General features: G+C 43.4%; 1 protein-coding gene across 2 annotated transcripts in view; it reads right to left on the bottom strand.

The window, feature by feature from the left end:
- AZIN1 (antizyme inhibitor 1) overlaps nucleotides 1-16,573 on the bottom strand; it is a 60,115-nt gene extending 43,542 nt beyond the window's left edge. The window contains exons 1-2 of one of the 2 annotated variants that reach the window (XM_074944008.1): nucleotides 16,421-16,573; nucleotides 8,644-8,781 (exon numbers count right to left, since the gene is read on the bottom strand). The gene's annotated coding sequence lies outside the window, so the exon portion shown is untranslated. Of the gene's footprint in view, nucleotides 1-8,643; nucleotides 8,782-16,340 lie in introns of both variants that reach the window. The other variant, XM_074944007.1, reaches the window with a different exon arrangement.
- Nucleotides 16,574-17,277: the final 704 nt, after the last annotated feature.

Raw genomic sequence — 17,277 nt, 5'->3', positions numbered from 1 at the left:
TCAGGGGCAACAAGAAGGCCTAAGGGCCAGGCAGTGCTGCTCGCTGGAACAAGGAGTAGCAGGATCAGAGAATCTAGGCTGTGTCACTCGCTGACCTGTGCCAGGTATGACGAGGAAATTTGATAAGCTACGATTTCAGAATCTAGGCTGTGTTACTCGCTGAGTAATACCAGGAGTGACAAAGAGATTGAAATACCTGTGTTAAGATGTTTAAAAGAAAACTGGGTAAGCCAGTACCAGAGGGAGGAATGGAGTGAGAAGGAACTCCAACCTCACCTTTTGTTAAAAAAATTACACCTTTTAAACAAATCCTTCAAAAATTTGGGCACAGTCCTTGGACTAAACAAGCCCTAGTTGATGTCTGCACTATTTCGGACCTAGAGGATAGATTGGCTCAGTATATCCTCATATACAAATCTTCTAGTGCTGCCAAAAGAGATGCAGCAGCAATTTGGCTGTTGTGGGAGGCATGTACGGATTCTTACCTCCACTTGTCTTCATGTAAAGAGGAAAAGGCACAGACAGAAAAGGGAGCAGACAATTGGAAGGTGCTGGCTACAAATACCCAAAGTCAGCTGAAAACAGTGAAAGAGGCACTCCAGGAATGCAAAGAGAGAAAGATTCCTGGCAGACCAAGCTAAAGCCTCTGAGAAAATTGAAAGAGAATTATGTGCTCCAAGGTATGGTAAAGAAATTAACCTTGAAGCAGGGCAGAGCACCTGCAAATCATAGTCATCATGAATCACTAATTAAGAGTCTGAGACAAAAATTGGGCTTTGCCTCTAAACAGGTAGCAGCCATTACAGCAGGTGAAGGGGGAGAAGGTCCTATGTACGGCACCCCCAGGCATAATTACAAAGAGAAAATAGAGTGAAAAAGTTACCTCTGCAGAGGCTGGAGGGAATTAAGCAGCTAAAATTTGTGAAAATCTGGGTTATGCCAAGAAGAGAATGAGGAAGTCCAGAGAACCACACCAACACCAGTAGAGGCAGATCTGATTGGGGATTCCCTACTAAGAACAGACACTCCAGTCACCAGAGCAGATCTGGAGACTAGAAGGGTGTGCTCTCTGCCAAGGGCTAAGATATGCAATGTGGACTGAGGCTGAAGGAAGTGCTAGTGGGAGCAGGAATGAATCCACTGATTGTCCTTCACATGGGAAGGAATGATAGAGCAAGATTCTTGTTGGGACACATCAAAGGAGACTATGCCAGGCTGGGGAAAATGCTTAAAGAAACAGAGGCTCAGGTGATAGTCATTGGGATTCTACATGTTGCTAGAGGAGGTCAGAAAGGGAGAGACAAGGTTATGAAGATCAACAGCGGCTCAGGCAATGGTGCTATAAGGAGGGATTGTGGGTGTTCTGTCCACGAATGCCTCTGTGGTTGAAGACTGTTTGCATGGGATACACTCCACCGGAGTAGGGCAGGAAATAGACTTCTGGGATGGAGGTTGACAACTGAGCTTTAAACTAGGAATTCAGAAGAGATAATTGGAGATGGTCATGTAATCACTACACCTGATTAAAATACTGAGTGAGGAAAATCAAGTAAAAAACACAGCAATTGAGAAAGAAAGAGGATAGGAGAATGGACAACAAAATAAAAAGATAGTGCCAGTACCAATGACAGTAACAGTCAGGTAGGCGATACTGGCAGTAAAACTACTACTAAATCAGGATAGAAATCTGGGTTATGCCAAACAAACAATTAAGATATCTGTACACCAATGCAAGGAGCCTGGGTAACAAAATGGAGGAGCTAGAACTACTGATGAGGAAGTTATTATATGGATAATGGAAACCATGGTGGAATAACAGTCATGACTGGATTACAGGTATGAAGTATATGTACAGTTAAGGAAAGACAGAAAAAAGTAAAGGTGGTGGAGTGGCATGGTATATTAATGACGAGGTGGATTATAAAGTGATGGAACAGATAAAAAAACAAACAAACAATCTGTTCAGGTTCAAGTCACTTTGGGGAAGAAAGACGACTCCACTGGGATAACACTTGAGGTTTGCTACAGACTCCAGGATCTGATCTGGATATGGACAGAGACCTAATATTTTTCACCGATATTCCTGGATGTGATAGCTGACAGATTTTTTTCTACCAAATAGTCACTGAACTAAGAAAAGGTGATGCCATTTTAAATTTAGTAAGCAGCAAGGACCTCATAGAAGAGATGGTTGTAAAGGACAACCTTGGTTTTAGTGATTCATGAGTTCCTTTTAGTTTAAACTAAAAGGAAGGATAAACAGGTGTGCAACTAGGGCCCTTGACTCAAAAAAAAAAACCAATGAAGGCAATTAGTTAGGGAAGTGGACTGAACTGAAGAAATGAAGGATTTGAATGTGGAAGAGGCTTCGAATTAATTGGATACAATTAACTTAGGCTTGAATAGAGACTGGGATCGGCTAAGTCATTATGCAAGGTAACCTATTTCCCCTTGTTCCCCCCCCCCCCCCAGATGTTCTTGTTAAACCCTGGATTTGTGCTGGAAATGGCCCAACTTGATCATCATACACATTGTAAGGAGAGTGATCACTTTAGATAAGCTATTACCAGCAGGAGAGTGGGGTGGGAGGAGGCATTTTTTCATGCTGTGTGTGTATATAAAAAGATCTTCCACACTTTCCACAGTATGCATCCGATGAAGTGAGCTGTAGCTCACGAAAGCTTATGCTCAAATAAATTGCTTAGTCTTTAAGGTGCCACAAGTACTCCTTTTCTTTTAATCAAAGTTGAAGATAGTATCTGGAGCCCGCATCCCAAGCAAGGGGAAAAATTCATAAGGCAGGGTTGCAGACCAAACTGGATGAACAAGCACCAGATTATTGAGAAAGCAAAAAGCCTACAAGGAATGGAAGAAGGGATGGATCAGCAAGGAAAGCTACCTCTTGGAGGTCAGAAAGTGTAGAGAAAAAAAGTGAGAATTGCCAAAAGTCAAGCAAAGTTGGACTTTGCAAAAAGTATTAAAACCAGCAGTAAAAGGTTATTTTAGCCATATAAAGAAAACAATGAAAAAAGTAGGACCAGTAAGCACTGAGGGATGGGGTGGAGATTAAAGGTAATGTAGGTATGGTCAACCACTTAAATATTTTGCCTCTGTTTTTAAGAATAATGAGGCACTTGGGGACAGTGGCAGGGTGGTTAATGGGAATGAGGATACAGATGTAGAAATTACCACAGATAGAAGCCAAACTGAAACAGTTTAATGGGACAAAATTGGGCAGGCCAGATAATCTCCATCCAATGCTATTAGAAGAAGTGGCACATGAAATTGCAAGCCTAATAGCAAGGATTTTTAATGAATCCATAAACTTGTACTCTATGACTGGAGGAAGTGCAAATACAATGCCTACATTTAAGAAAGGGAGAAAAGTGATCTGGGAAACTGCATACAGTTGGGGTTAAAGTAATAGGCCTGTAAGGTCTTAGAACAATTTTTGAAAGAGTAATTAAAGACAGAAACAAACAGTAATTGGGATGAAATACAACATGGTTTAAAAAGGTAAATCATGCCAGACAAAATTCTCTCTTTAAAATAAGATTTTTCTAGACAAAGGAAATGCAGTAGATCTAATCTACCTAGATTTCAGTAAAGGATTTGATACAGTTCCACCTGGGAAATTAGTTATATTGAAGAAGATGGAGATTAATACAAGAATCAAAAGGTGGCTAGGGAACTGGTTAAATGGGAGACTACAATGGATCATGAGGAAAAGTGAAATGTCAAGCTGGCGGGAGGTTACTAGTGGAGTTCCTCAAGGAACTGTTTTGGGACTAATCCTATAACATTTTAATTAATGTCCTTGCAACAAATAGTGGGAGTGCGCTAATAAAATCTGCGGATGCCACAGCTGGGAGGTATTACCAACATAGAGGAAAACTGGAATATCATACAGGATGATTTGGATAATCTTGAAAACTGGAGTAATAGAAAAGGGGTGATATTTAATAGTGCAAAGACATGCACTTATGGCTAACAACAAGAATTTTTGCTATAAGATGGGGACATATCAGTCAGAAGAGACAGGAGGACGAGGAGAATCACAGTATCGGTCAGTCACAGGATGACTATGAGCCACCAATGTGATGTAGCTGTGAAAAAAACTAATATGCTCCTAGGATGCATTAGGAGAGGTATTTCCAGAGGAGTCAGGAAAGAGTTATTATACAAGGCACTGATGAGACTTAATCTGAAATACTGTGTGCAATTCTGGTCTCCCATGTTTAAGAAAGATTAATTCAAACTGGAACAGGTACAGAAAAGGACTACTAGGATGACCACAGGAATGAAGAATCTACTTCACAAGAGGAGACTTAGGCTAAACAAGCTATGCTCCTTAACAAAATGAAGGCTGAGAAGAGATATGATTGCTTTCTATAAATACATCAGAGGGATAAACATCAGCAAGGGAGAAGAGTTATTTAAGTTAAGGCCCAATGTTGACACAAGAACAAATAGATATAAATTGGCCATCAACAAGTTTAGGATTGAAATTAGACCAAGATTTCTAATGAGCAGAGGAGTGCAGTTCCAGAACAGCTTTCCAAGAGGAGCAGTGGGGCAAAAAACCTAACTTATTTCAATACTAAGCTTGCTAAGTTTATGAAGGGAATGGTAAGATGAAGCTGCCCCACAATGGCACTTGGCCCATCCAAGACTGCTAGTAGCAAATATCTTCACTGGCCGGAGATGGGACATTAGATGGCAAAGGCTCTGAATTACAAGAGAGAATTCTTTCCTAGGTATCTGGCTGGGGGGGTCTCTCACACATGCTCAGGATCTTATGATCACCATATTCAGGGACAGGAAGGAATCCCCCACATCCCTAGTCAGACTAGCAGAGACCTGGGGGTTGGGCATGTGTCTGATGGGCGGGGGGGGGATGGACCTTCCTCTGCAGCATGGGGCACAGGTCACTTGCTGGTTTGAACTAGATTAAATAGTGGATTTTCTGTAACTTGAAGTCTTTAAATCAAGATGTGACAAACTGGAGTGGGTGGGTGAGGTTCTGTGGCCTGTGATGTGCAGGTCAGGTTAGATAATCATGACTGTCACTTCTGGTCTATAGGAATACACCACTCTGGGATATCACCAATATCAAAAATCAGAGCTTAATAGAAACCACTGGTCCCACAGGTTTATGGAAAGTTATGAAAGTTTGTGATCCCCTGCTCCTTACAACATCTGCTGACAAAGTTACTCCCTGACTGCCCTTTCTTCAGTAGTCTAATCAGTGGGAACACTGAGCTGATGTGTTTATGTTTAGCTCAGCTCGTTTTCTGGTTTTGCAGTTGAACTGTAGCTCTACAACTGGGTATGTGAGGAGTGAAGCCAAAAATAATGTTACTACTGATCAGTTCTTATGGACCGTACATATAGTAAAACTTATACTCACCTAATAAATCAAAAGTGAATACATCCATTAGGCATCATTATATGAGAAAAAAGTTGACTGCAAGAACTTAAAGGAATAAACTCGTTAAGCGGCTTCAGCTCTGCTCACCTGGCAAAACTACAGTCAGGATTTAAAGTCAATATCTGCACAGGGACTTCTGAACAGTAACTGAAGAATCCAAGACTTTCAAATATGCAAAGCTTAGGATAAATCAATTGTTTATGTTTTGCCCAAGTTTCTCCCATAGTTCTTTGGCCACTAAATTTACTGAAGATTGTGAGGTGCTTGGATACTACAGTAATGGGTACATGAGATATGATATATACGTACATGAGATAGACCTTTTAAATTTAACCAAGCGCACTCAATTATGCATTACTACAACATGTGTTATTTAACCTAAGTAGTATCCATTGAAAGCCTTTAGTCTAGGATTAAAAATGCAATTCTAAGGTTGCTTTTCTAAAAGATTACAAAAATGGCTTGGATGAAAGCTGCAGTCTGAGTGGGAGAAGAGACTTCAAACATGTAATTTTCTCCCAATGAATTCACGTCAGGACTACAAAGTTTCTTCAACAAGATTGCTGTAATAGCCAAGCACTTTTAAAAATTATTAAATTTAAATCTTAAATTTTCATCTGAATAATCTTTAATTTTAAATTATCTTATAAAAAGTGGTTGATGGGATCAGAGAAGGCAAGAGCTGTAAAATTCAGACAGCTCTGAACCACTACTTCTTTCACCTGACAGAGATGGGTCTGGCTAAAAGTTAAATGGCTTCCCCACTGCCTACTACTTCCCTTCATCTCTCCATTCAGCGGGATCTGGCAGCAAACAAAGCAGATTTTCTAAAGTAGATCAAACCACATTTGCTAGCCCAGAAATGCTGTTCAGCAGGAGCAGGGCTTGAAAGAGCAAGGCAGAGCTAAGCAAGAGAATGGGATCATAGTAGTTTCAAAGGAAAACAGCTCAAGCAGTTCCTCCTTTGCCACCATCAGCTGGAAGAGAAGGAAGAAAAATGGGAGGGAAGCAGGTTTAATGGGAATATAAACACATCCTCAGACATAAGCAGATTTTTATGAGTGTCTGTATGAAACAGATTAATAATTATGCTTAAATGCTTAATTGACTTTCCTCAATAAACCATTTTATAAGTGGAACAAACTCCCTAGGTGCACATTAATCAGCTAATTTAAACACATCTTGGCTGTGTCTGAGGGACTGCTGTGCTTCAGCACACCCAATATGTGCGTATATTGGCTGATTAACAGTTGTGTGCTGTGGCTTTATACATCACTAGTAAATTAAGATTTAATCTCCTTAAATTCATATCATACCACTTGAAGAGTAACAGTTCCTACCACAAAACAGAAAACCAGAATGTCTTAAGACATCGTTACAAACAATATATCCAGCTCTACGATAAACCAATTTTCACTATTTCCTATGGCGTGTCTGCTAATTCACCAGTAAAAAAAAAAATGAATTAGGAGGCTTTAACATTAGAACATTTTGTCTAGTAGCTTTTGTATCTAATCAACTTAAAGAGATTTGTATCTAGCCAGTTTTCAAAACGAATTTAAAATTGTTTTAGATTGTACATTACACCCACCTAACTCTGACAATTCTTCTGATTCTGCAGTGACATTTTCCTATCATTTTAAATGTATTCCCTTTATCCCCTATTTCTGTGAAAGACCCATCTGTCAAGGAGAACTGACCATGTAAAAAGTGCAGTGAAACTCAAAGTGGGAAAAAGAAAAAAAAACACCTGAAAAAGAAACATCTATTACAGTAATCATAGGTGTTATCTGCAAAACAGCAAGCAAGAGATTTTCAGGCAGTTTTCAATTTGAGAAACATTCTCTCAGAAGGTAAGCATAAAAGTAAGCATATTTAGATTAATTCAAAACAATTTTCTCCTAAGCTTGAAGAAAAATAATCCCAACAAAACGAAGCTACAAGTCATGATCAGCCAAATTGTTCCCCAAAGTGTTTTCTAATATAGGATTCCATCTGTATTAGATACCTTATAAATACCAGTCACTTTGGTATCTCATTTAACTCTGAAGGGTCATTTCAAAAGCACATGAGTGTTCCTAACTCGCTTGGGTGCTTTTGGAAATCTCACCCCGAAGTTTTAAGTAAGAGTTATACAGCAATTAGCAAATAAACCAATACAGCATATTACTTTGAGCCAAACTGAGAAAAAAAGGTACCATGTATAGAATATCAAACCATCTTAACTTTTAGGGTTACACTTAAACAGTAAGACTTATGATAGCCATCTTAAGTTTTTCAATATTATACAAAAGGAGACTATGCAAGTGCAAAATACAGAGCAAGATCTTGCAAGTTAAAAGAGGCCACTGGAAAAAAAAACCCAACAATAAATTGATTCAAAAATGACTTGCATGAGTTCTGGATTTCCAAGAAATTAGGTTTTTCAACTTTAAGAAATTTACAACAACTAATACCTGAACATTTAGTCACTAATACACTTAAGTCATCAGAAGTGCAAGTGTAATGGTATTGGAAGATCTGGTATGGACATTCATTATCAGAGAGCAAAGTCGTTGCTTTCTTTCGTAGCCTGCCACTGTAATTTTAAGTCTGTTTATAATTTGTACATAATGTCAGTCCAGCACAGAATTCAAGATTCTACTCTAATTGAACTATAACTATTTGTGGAAGTAGCAAGGTAATTAGCAAATAATGCAGACAGGCTTTTGGGGAGGCTCACCCTTCTAGAGCAGTATTCATACTGACTCTTTACAAGAGCAGATTTAACTATTTAGATATAAAACATTAAAAACATATAGTGCTGTGCCAAACATTATGATTCAATAGTCTAAATAGCTATGATCTCCAACTTAGCACAATGGAACTACAATTGTCAAACAGATTGGAAATAAACATAGCATTTTATTTCAAAAATTTCTGTAGCCTGTAGTTGTGATTCAGGAAAGCATTTCAGCATCTGACTTCAGTGGGACTTAAACACATGCTTAAGCACCCTTCCTGAGTAGGGAGAGACTTCAGCACAAATTTAAGTGCATTCCTGATTTGTAGCCCAAGATTCCACACATTTCCCCACCTATTAAGAACTCTTGTAACAAAGTAAATTAAATATTTATCAAGCTGTCTGGATCTATAAAAGAGAATAGATGTGTCCTACACATTTCTCTAAGTTGTTTCCTTGCTTGTGTAGCCATAAAAAAAGAGAGACTTACATGGACAAGTTAGGAGATGGAACCCTACTATCATCAGCTAGGTTCCCAAGGTGGCTCGGCGTTGAAGTCGAACTGTTCTCTATAAAGCACTTCTCCTAGGCCTTCTGGATAGTTGTAAACCTGATCAGAGAGTTTGCCCTGTAGGAAAAATACATAGACAAATAAAATTGATAACTTAGGAGTAAACACCACTTTACCTTCAAATATGCAACTTCTGTTCTTAACTGCACTTTTAATATGGACTGCTGTCTCCTTTTATAGTAATTTACAACAACTTAAAGCCTGTTTTTCAAAGGTGAGTGCACACACAAATGAGCATAAGCAAGACAAACTGTCATCAGTGACATGTTTAACTATCAATAGATGTTATCCACCTTATGGCCTCTTGACATTTATGTCCTCCTAGAACCTCCTCCCCTTATTGTCTCAGATAGCAACTATGAAAAATCGGGACAGCGGGTGGGGGTGAACAGGTGCCTATATAGGAGCACAGGAGGTCAAAGCTATGTGCAACGATTGAAAATGGGACTACAGGCAGTGGATACAAGGACAAAATATAACAATCCACGGGTGAGGGAGACAGTGGGAAGTACACAGGAGAATTAAGCTTGAGTATGGAGTGACATCAGGGGGTATGGGACTGTAATTGTCAGCAGGTGGTACACATGGAATTTAATAGTCATCTTTGAGGGGATTAGCAGAGTCAGAAGTGGTGCAAAGAGCACCACTGTTCTGATGGCCCACCCATGATGAACTACAGGTTTGTTAGAACAGATCCTCTTTGAAGAGCTTCCCATAGTTCATAGGCCTGCAGTGCCTCTCTCACGGACCACATTTAATTAATCCAAGTCGAGATGCTGCATGCACCACAAGTCCCCTCAGAGTCAAAAACGTATTTCCCCAATTCCTACCCAGCTCTAATTAGCCCACACCCCCCAAGTGGGTACATATCTTCTAGGACCTCCTACAGTGCTCCTACTTCCTCCCCACCCACCCCCTTAACAGAGAGTGGTTGGGAATATATTCTAGGGGAAAAGTCAGGGGCCTTGAGCTATGGGGAAGCCAGAGTCTGTGCATCAAGAAACTGGCAGTTTAACGGGCCCTTAAGGGCCAAGCTATTAAATACAGATGCAAAAGTAAAACTAAAGTCTGTCTACAGAGGGACAGCAAAGAAAATTAATTCAAATTAATTAAAGGTGTGAATTCAAAGTGGCATAGTTAAATTGCATTAAATCACTACATGAAAACATTCATTCTGAATTAAAGTGGCCTTAGTTTGGTTTATTTCAATTCACTTTGGAAGTTAATTTAATCCTGTTTAGTTTAATTCACTTCCAAAGTGAACTGAAATAAACCAAACTAAGGCCACTTCCATTCTGAGTAACAGCGTCCACACAGGAATTTAATGCAGTTTTACTAATACACTTCAAATTCACACCTTTAATTTTCTTAGCTGTCCCTATGAAGACAGCCCCTTAGGTGTTAAAATATGAGGTTTATATACCTGAGTTCAATTACAATAGTCATTTCAAAAAGTACCATAATAGGTCACAGTGGAGTTTAAACCAGCCCTGCTTACACAAACTGAATTCTTCACAGGTACAAACTCAGTGTCTGTCACATTTTAAAATAATTGAAATAACCAGTGTAAGCAAACTGGTCATCTTGAAACCTGGGACATGCAGAGATTAAAAAGTGTGTGATAATCCATGGTATAAAAAACAGAATACTACCAATATTTAATAAAAGTAAATCTACATTCAACTTAAAAATCTGAATACATATGGGCTACCAAAAATGACTGATAGCAATCTAAACTAGTCTGTTACAGATCCTTTATCACATCTTTATCTTTTCAGCCATAGCAGTTGCTTATGTATGTATTGGCAAGGATAAGTGAGCAAACACAAGAGAATTATGCTAGTTCACATTCCATAATTTGCACTCCAAATGTATCCTCTTTCTTTCCATCCCAACAAAGGCATAATAGCAGTGCTGTAGTGGAATCTCATTAATAAAATGTCATTACTTTTACAACACAAACTATAGAACATTTACTAATACAGTTATGACTATTAAAACTGAACTACATTTGTTAAAAATGAATTGGGATTCTTTACTTCTAGCTGACAAAGTTACTTTTCATGTTCAGTTAGCTTTAATTTAAAGAATTCCCGTGGAAAAATTAAAGTCAAGTCAATAACATATTGGCATAAGAAATACGTTTTAAAATCAAGTGTTAATTTCACAAAAGCAAAATGTTTAAATATCTACACTATTTTTGGATGCTGTTCAAAAAATGAACATCTGTATGCGGCTTTCAAACTGAGAGCCCTTTTACAGCAAGATAAGTCTCTTAAACAGGTGTTGCAAGCAGAAAAGATGACCTTTACTAGAGTACATAAAAGGCCACACTACAAGCAAATATGATCTGCAGTACAGTCAAAATAAATTTTGCCACATGCCACAAGGAGAGAGCGAGCGAGCGCGAGAGCAAGTTTCCTTGGAGTTGGAATAAAAATTGACAATTTTCCCTAGTGATAACTTCGTTGTGTTGTGTTTAGAGGAATGCACTGGAATTTTACTTAAACACACTTAGCATTTTAAGTCCTAAACTCAGGATTTTCCCACACACACCCCCCTTATTAGTGATCTCTACTAATGTATAGAAAGAAATATTCATGCATGAGAAGTGAATTGTAAACTCTCAAATATCCATAAAGGATAGAACAGCATTAATGAAGTCTGACTTGAAAAAAGAAAAGGAGTACTTGTGGCACCTTAGAGACTAACCAATTTATTTGAGCATAAACTTTCGTGAGCTATAGCTCACTTCATCAGATGCATTCAGTGGAAAATACAGTGGGGAGATTTATATACATAGAGAACATGAAACAATGGGTGTTACCATACACACTGTAAGGAGAGTGATCACTTAAGGTGAGCTATTACCAGCAGGACAGCGAGGGGTGGGGGGGGGGGGGGGGACGCGCCCGGGACAATAGACACGGACCTTTTGTAGTGATAGTCAAGGTGGGCCTGTCATAAATATAAAGGGAAAACCCCTTTAAAATCCCTCCTGGCCAGAGGAAAACTCCTCTCACCTGTAAAGGGTTAAGAAGCTAAAGGTAACCTCACTGGCACCTGACCAAAATGACCAATGAGGAGACAAGATACTTTCAAAAGCTGGGAGGAGGGAAAGAAACAAAGGGTCTGTCTTTATGCTGCCTTTGCAGGGGATAGACCAGGAATGGAGTCTTAGAACTTTTAGTAAGTAATCTAGCTAGCTACGTGTTAGATTATGATTTCTTTAAATGGCTGAGAAAAGAATTGTGCTGAATAGAATAACTATTTCTGTCTGTATCTTTTTTGTAACTTAAGGTTTTGCCTAGAGGGATTCTCTATGTTTTGAATCTCATTACCCTGTAAGGTATCTACTATCCTGATTTTACAGAGGGGATTTCTTTACTTCTATTTACTCCTATTTCTATTAAAAGTTTTCTTGTAAGAAAACTGAATGTTTTTTCATTGTTCTCAGATCCAAAGGTCTGGGTCTGTAGTCACCTAGGCAAATTGGTGAGGCTTTTTACCAAACCTTGTCCAGGAAGTGGGGTGCAAGGTTTTGGGAAGTATTTGGGGGGGAAAAGAAGTTTCCCAACAGCTCTTCCCCAGTAACCAGTATTTGTTTGGTGGTGGTAGCAGCCAATCCAAGGACAGAGGATGGAATATTTTGTACCTTGGGGAACTTTTTGACCTAAGCTGGTAAAGATAAGCTTAGGAGGTTTTCATGCAGGTCCCCACATCTGTACCCTAGCGTTCAGAGTGGGGGAGGAACCCTGACAGGGCCATTTCCAGCAGCTGACAAGAACGTCTGAGGAAAGAGTTTTATTCTAAGAGGTAAAGAATTTAACTAATGAAAACGTTCAGTTTCCAGATCAAAACAGGACAGTGCTAAAATGTGAAGTACTATATGCTAACATTTCACGCAGGGTTGCCACATGTCCCTAATTCATCTGGGCAGCACAGATTTTAAAGGAATTGCCTCATGTCCAGACTGAAATGCTTGATTTTTCCCTATTTTGACTGAAAGTCTCAAAGGTGGCAATAAAAGTTGTTCTTTACCAAGAGAAGTTTTCAGATGAGGTTTTTTGTTTTTTTTTTTAAAACTAAATGCCTAGTAGCTGTACTTTGCCTTACAACACTTATAAAACCACCCCCCCCCCCCCACCAAGAAGGTGAGACTCCTAATTCCCCTCTATGGTAAGAATGGTACAGTTTATTACACAGAACATTCACATCAGCATCAAGCCCACTAAGGAAAATACTTGAGACTCAAAACTAGACAAGGTACACAGTCCCCTTTCAATTTTACAGCATAGGCTGGGGCAGCCAGAGGTACAGCTCACTGTAGCTCAGTTTCTCTAATACTGAAGGATTTCCCCCACCCCTCCCCCGAGAGAAATATTTACATTACTATGTTACTACCAAACCCTGTCCTAGCCTCAGAAGCAGCCACAATCCCCTCTTCCCCACAGACTTGGAATTCAGTGCTGCCTGTCTGCCACCTGGCTGGGGAATAGAGAGAGAAGGCAAGCAGTGCCTGCTGGAGCTGCTTTGGGGAGAATTGCTGTTCAGTGTATATGAGGCAGAGCACGGAGGGGGCATCCACTCTTGCACTCACTGCAGTCAGACACATGGGGTGGGGGGATGCAGTGTCGCAAGCAGCCGCGACGGCAACGGCAGCAGCATTGTTCGCATGGTGACAGGAAGGAAAGAACCAGACTGGACCAGTCCAGACTGGAACAAACCCCTCCTCCCCTTCCACCACCATTATTCAGGCTGAAATGCTGTTGTCTTTCACATTCACCAAGGGAAGAACAGCAAGCAAGTGCATTATCTCTAAAGCTGGCAACCCTCACAAACTCAGGGAGGACGAAGAATTGGGGCAACACTTCAGCTCACTCACACATAAGCATGAGTGTAAAAGAACAACTCGGAGTTCTGAGTAGGGGCCCAGAGAAAGGAAAGCCAGAGCTAATCCATTTCGTAATTGTTATACAGCCGCTTCCCACAGCAACTGACACAATGCAGCTGTATTCCACTGGGGCTACCCAAACAAGCTATGCTGAGCCACCAGAGACTGCTGTAGACAGGATCTGAATTGCAGCAAGCAGAGAATTGCAGTAACAGTACTTTTGCTCCTGTGTACTGTCACTTCTTGGTTGTGCAGGATGTTGCATAGCAGAAGATACATACCAAAAGGACTGAAAGAGGTTTAGTCTTGCTTTCCTCTGATACCCACAATTTGGATCCACCCTTATTGCAGTTACACATTTGTTCTGACTCCAAGCTTATATTTTATATGGATGGCATCGTGCTAAGTGTGAGAACATGAGTCTTCCAAACCCTATCACCTCATACACATGTGCGTACTCACTTGAAAACATACTACAGTCCCCACCTTGTTGCGTCTATGTATAAAAAGCCCTACAGTTCCCTCACGAGCTCCTCTTTGTATACTCACTCCCCTACCCCCCCACAATTCTCAACAATATACCTGACTCTTCTTTCTCCTAGCACCCCCCTCCAATGAAGCAGATGCTGGGACCATGACAAACATATCCAGCTGACACCACTCTGAGAATACACTGACAGCCAGACCCGCTTTGTACACATTCTACCAGAAGCTGAGTAGTGACTCAATCCTCCTTCATATACTTTCCACAGGCCACCACTGTGACTGAGAAGGACATAAGTAATCAGACCAAAAGGACTCCCAAGGCAGCCAAAACAGTGAAAATGGGCTTAACTGAGAGAATTCCAAAAGAACTGGTGGGCAGCAGCAACCCAGTTACTGTTAGCCTGACAGACTGGTGGTGGGGAGGGGAGAATATGTGTGTGTCCTTGAGGCAACAAGGGAAGGAGAGATTGTGTCTGAGGTTGAGGGTGATTGCTAAGCAGGATAGAGGGGGTACAGAAGAGCATTCCTTACCCATTGGCATATCAGCATTAAGTCAATGTGCCCAAGACATTAAGACCCCTGGGAGAGGGCTACCGTAGGCCCCTTGTGCAGTATCCTCAACCCCTACACCTCCCACTGCTGCCACATGAGCTTCACACATGCCCCTGTCACGAACCCCAGTAACAAAGGCAGAGCATAAAGATATCATTGGGGGTTACCACTTGCCAGCACCCACAACATGGCTCAAGTGGTGGGGATAAGAAAAGAGGTGTGTGACACCACAACAGAACCCGGATGGATAGTCACAGTCACACAACATGGCCTCTGAGAAGCGAGAGGAGTCTGCCATGCTACGAACACCTCTTCTGCTCCCTTGCCCTCCTCCCCAGTCTAGTCAGGCCTTCTTTACTGATCAAAACATCTAGTTACAAACCTATTTCCCTACGCCCCCCAAAATGGCATTCTGAGTGTCAGTTTACTAGAGAGAAAGAGAATCAGCGAAGATCCATGTGGGAGGGAAACACTACCCCTTGTCAGAGCTGCCCTGACTCAGAAGTGATGATGAAACAGTTCCTGCTACAAGGACTATTCCTGGGGGAGAGGGGAGTCTCCTTTCACTGTTATTAAGTAGTGAAGTCAAGAGACTCCCCTCTCCTCCCCCAGCCCCAAAAAAAGGGCATCGAGCAATGCAGAAGCAGCTGGAGAAGGAGTCTGCTATTACTGCTAACTGACCCACTTCAGACTGAGACACATCACACAGCCACCCAACCCCCTCCACAGGAATCCGCCATGTTAGAGCAGCTGCTGAGCCCCCCCTTACATAGGCACATTTGGGTCTGTTGCTCGTCTCCTCTCCTCCCCCCACTGAACGGATACATCAGCCACGGACACAGCAGCCCCCAGATCCCCGCTCTCTCTCTCACACACACACGGGTGTCCGCCATGTTTGAGGAGCAGCTGCTGAGCACCCTCCACACACACATTCCCTTGCTAAATGTGCAACAGCACCTCACTTCTGCCCCGCTCAGTGAGGACACGCCAGCCCCGCATTAAGCGGCAGAGATCCGCAGCAATGCGTACTAGGGGAGGGCGCAAATCTGTGACTCATCCTCTTCTTCCCAGCGACCGCTGCTGGAAAGGGGGGTGCTGCCCGCGGCTCCCCCAGCCCGCCACGGCTGCCAAGGACCGGCAGCTCACGCCTCCCACAGCCGCTGCTCGGGGCGGGGGTGGCCGGAGGTCTGCAGATCCCTCCCCAGGATGGAAGCGGTGCTTGGATCCACCGCCCTCTCGTCATGTGGGGAAGGGGACAAACATCCTCCGCTCTTTCTGGGGGGCTGGAGCCTGCCAAGCCCTAGGAACTTGCCCTCCACCAGCCGGGAGGTCTGGGGCCAAAAGCCCGCAGAGCCCGGCTGTGCCCGTACCTCCCGCCGACAAGCCCCAGGCTTGGGAGGGCGTCTGCTTCGCAGCTGCCAGCGTTGGAGGCGTGGGGGGGGTCTCTGCCTCGCCCCAGCCCCCGGGGGTTTGGGGCTTTCGCTTTCCACCCCACCCCCCTCCCCGGCCATACTGAGAAGGGATGTGCCAGCATTTGGGGGGGTCTCCCCCCGCCTCCTCCACCGGCCCCTGCGCGGCAATACGCAGTGCCGGAGGGCAGGGGGTCGGCCTGCCCCCACCCCACGCCCAGTGTCCCCGGGGGTGGGGGGTCTCCCTCCGCCCTGCCCCCAGCCCGGGTACTCACGTGGGACAACGGCCCGAAAGATTTGGTAAATCGTCTTCGCTTTTTAGGCGGAATTTTTAAAGAGGGATGTGGGAACCTACAGCAGAAATACAGGCGGCGGCAGCGGCGCCCTCCAGGGCCATAGGCTGCGGGGGCGGCCGGCAAGGGGAGCGCAGGGCAGCGCTGGGACGGCGGGGCACGGGCGCGGAGAGACGGGCAGGCCGGGAGCGCGAGGGGAGCGAGCCGGGCAGAGCGGGGCGGTGGCGGGCGGCCAGGCAGGGACACGCGCAACGACTCTGAGCAGGCAGGAAAGAAGAGGACGGGGCGCCGCAGCCCGGCACTTATAGGAGGAGCGGGGGGCGGTGCCACGCGTCACAAGCATGGGGGACAGGGCGGCGCCTGCAGCGAGCAAAGCCGGTAACCCGCCGCCTCCCGCCTCCGCTACCCAGGGCGCAGCGCACCGCTCCGGACAGGCCTGGGGCGCATGCGCCGGCAGGGAGCGCGCGGTCGCGAGCCGCCCCCTGCCCTTTGCTCCTCAGCTGCCGGCTGGGCGACGCAGCGGGAGCGCCCAGCCCACAGGTGGGAAACGTGACGTAATCCAGCCCCGGAGCTGCAGCCGAGCCTGGGCCCGGCGTCCGTGTTTCCCCCAGGAATTGAAATGGGAAGGGGGGAAGATGTTGGAATATGGGCGGGGCGACCAGGGTTGAGACCGTGGGGGCGAAGGTCAGCTGTGTGGCACCGTAGTAAAAACTGAAAAATGTTTCACCCCCTTTTTTAGGTTTAACTCGTGTTTTAAAATCATCACAAAAATTAAAGTTGGCTACTCAAGCTTACTGTGAAGCGCTACATCTGCCTGCTTCTTGGTTTCTTGTTGTAATTTTGCACAACCCTTTGGTGTCTTCTTGTGTGTCTGTTACTTCCAGTCCTTCATGATATGCTCATGATCAGGCAGAAGGCG

The sequence above is a fragment of the Natator depressus genome, chromosome 2 (assembly GCF_965152275.1).
Source record: "Natator depressus isolate rNatDep1 chromosome 2, rNatDep2.hap1, whole genome shotgun sequence".
NCBI lineage: Eukaryota > Metazoa > Chordata > Testudines > Cheloniidae > Natator > Natator depressus.
The sequence above is the reverse complement of the archived record's forward strand: the minus strand, read 5'-3'. Positions and strand labels throughout refer to the sequence as shown.